General features: G+C 51.1%; 2 non-coding genes across 2 annotated transcripts in view; both read right to left on the reverse strand.

Annotated features, from left to right (window-relative positions):
• LOC125076360 overlaps nt 1-1,975 on the reverse strand; it is a 3,998-nt gene extending 2,023 nt beyond the window's left edge. Inside the window, exon 1 of the ribosomal RNA XR_007120332.1 lies at nt 1-1,975. This exon is cut by the window's left edge and continues 2,023 nt beyond it. This is a non-coding gene — a ribosomal RNA (large subunit ribosomal RNA).
• A 752-nt stretch (nt 1,976-2,727) lies between these two features.
• Nucleotides 2,728-2,884, reverse strand: LOC125076357. The gene has a single exon (XR_007120330.1). It is a non-coding gene; the product is annotated as a 5.8S ribosomal RNA (ribosomal RNA).
• Between the last annotated feature and the right edge of the window lie 14 nt (nt 2,885-2,898).

Genomic DNA, 2,898 nt, shown 5'->3' on the forward strand with positions numbered 1-2,898 from the left:
TTTCGTTATATCACATTCTCTCGAATTGACGAATAAACGACAAAACAAAAAAAAACGTAAACATAAAAAAAACACGCCACATCGACATAAGATCTCTCCTTGAGCTTAGGATCGACTGACTCGCGAGCAACTACTGTTCACGCGAAACCCTTCTCCACGTCAGTCCTCCAGGGCCTCGCTGGAGTATTTGCTACTACCACCAAGATCTGCACCGACGGAGGCTCCAAGCGGGCTCACGCCCAGACCCTTCTGCGCACTCCGCCGCGCACGTCCTACTCGTTACGGCATAATGACGCAAACGTACAACGTCGCACGTGCCCGTAACGGTAGTGTATAGGCAAAACGCTTCAGCGCCATCCATTTTCAGGGCTGGTTGCTTCGGCAGGTGAGTCGTTGCACACTCCTTAGCGGATTCCGACTTCCATGGCCACCGTCCTGCTGTCATGAGCGACCAACGCCTTTCATGGTGTCCCATGAGCGTTTTTTAGGCGCCTTAACACTACGTTTGGTTCATCCCACAGCGCCAGTTCTGCTTACCAAAATTGGCCCACTTGGCACCGTCATCAGATCTCCGGCTTCATCGTTCGAGTAAGCCGGAGTTCTCACCCATTTAAAGTTTGAGAATAGGTTGAGGTCGTTTCGGCCCCAATGCCTCTAATCATTCGCTTTACCGGATGGGACTGTTAATTATCGACGCCAGCTATCCTGAGGGAAACTTCGGACGGAACCAGCTACTAGATGGTTCGATTAGTCTTTCGCCCCTATACCCAGTTCCGACGATCGATTTGCACGTCAGAATCGCTACGGTCCTCCATCAGGGTTTCCCCTGACTTCGACCTGACCAGGCATAGTTCACCATCTTTCGGGTCCCAGCATCTGTGCTCAGAGCGCGCCTGCATTCACGGATTGGAAACGAGACGCCTCGGGAGTGCGAGAGATCGATCGAGACCGAAGCTCCATCCTCCCTGAGCGCGCGTGTTTAGCGCGCGCCTTCACTTTCGTTGCGCCTTTCAGTTTTATGTATAAATATCTCAATGACTCGCACACATGCTAGACTCCTTGGTCCGTGTTTCAAGACGGGTCCTGCGAGTGCCCGAAAATGAATCATCGCAGACGGATACGCGCACAGTCCGAGACAACACGGCAGCGACGACAGCAGCGCCGCGTCGACGTCCGCACTCGGGCAGGACATCGACAAACGACGTTCGCTTGCGTCGGGCCGGACGCGCGTGAGACGCGTGCGCGATTCGTATTATAAGTACGATTTTGTACTACCGTCCGACGGCCGGTCGGCCACCGTCACGGTCCAATAGACGTGCGCGAACACGACGACTGGACTCCCGAACGGCGCTTAGACCGACATCGAACGGGTCGCGATGTATTACTGAGAGAGAAGTGCACGCCGTCGACGAACGTCGACGGACGCGACCCGTGCCCCACGACGCACCCGCGAGGGGGAGGTATGAGACATCGAGGCGCGCGCCCGTACGCCGTCGAATGACGATGAATCTCTCCGTTCGTTCATTCGAGTTTCGCAGGTTTACCCCTGAACGGTTTCACGTACTCTTGAACTCTCTCTTCAAAGTTCTTTTCAACTTTCCCTCACGGTACTTGTTCGCTATCGGTCTCGCGGTAATATTTAGCCTTAGATGGAGTTTACCACCCACTTAGGGCTGCACTCTCAAGCAACCCGACTCTGAGGAGCGTACCTCTCGCCGTCTCGCTCCGTCGCTACGGGCCTGGCACCCTCTACGGGAAAACGGCCCCGTTCAAGACGAACTTGGACAGGAGTGGCGACGACGAGAAAGCGATACCTCCCGAACACCACATCTCCCGCGATCGTTACAACCGCGGGATTCAGTGCTGGGCTATTTCCTGTTCGCTCGCCGCTACTAAGGAAATCCTGGTTAGTTTCTTTTCCTCCGCTTACTAATATGCTTAAATTCGGCGGGTGATCCTCCCTGATCTGAGGCCAACGATAAAAAAAACGAGGCAGACGCGATATCCGTCAACGCGACGGCGCCGCTTTCGTCGAGACGAGAGAGAATTTTCATTCCGATCGTTCCGACGTCGGCGTCGACGCGCTCTTCGGACGTCGAGTCCGCCTACTCGATATATATACAATATATATATATATATATACGAATGTTTCGATGTCATCACGTTCAACGATGCGAGCGCGCTTTATTTACACATCATATAAACACGTTCGTCTCGTATACGTCGTAACGATCGCGGAGCTTTTGTATTCGAAATTTTGACATTAGAGTATGAACAAAAGAAACGCACGTACTCGATAATCACGAGACGAAGAGATCACCTAAACTCCGATTACCCTCTTTGATCGAGAACAACTCAATGAAACGAATCTGAAAGGTCGGAGATGGGCGCTCCTCGTCTGGCGACGAGCGACGCTCTCAGTCTCTCTGACGTCGCATAACGAAACTCCGTGACGTAAACGTACACACGAACGCGTATATAAAAATATAAATAATATATACACACACACGCATGTAAACGTAAACATACATACACATCGTATTTGTTATATTTGAACGGACCGAGAACGAGATTTATATTAAGTATATTTAAACACGTAATATAACACATCGAACGCGGATACCGTCATATGTTCGAGAAACGTCAGTCAGTCTATTGAGTCGGTTACGAAATAATAGACATTACGACATTAAACATTGAACAGTGTGGTTTATATTTTTATACAGCCGGCCCTCAGACAGGAGTGGTCCTGGATGTTTCTCCACGGACCGCAATGTGCGTTCGAAATGTCGATGTTCAAATGTGTCCTGCAGTTCACACTATGACGCGCAGTTAACTGCGTTCTTCATCGACCCGCGAGCCAAGTGATCCACCGTCCAGGGTAATGGTTTTTAATTT

The sequence above is a fragment of the Vanessa atalanta genome, unplaced genomic scaffold (assembly GCF_905147765.1).
Source record: "Vanessa atalanta unplaced genomic scaffold, ilVanAtal1.2, whole genome shotgun sequence".
Taxonomy (NCBI): Eukaryota; Metazoa; Arthropoda; class Insecta; order Lepidoptera; family Nymphalidae; genus Vanessa; species Vanessa atalanta.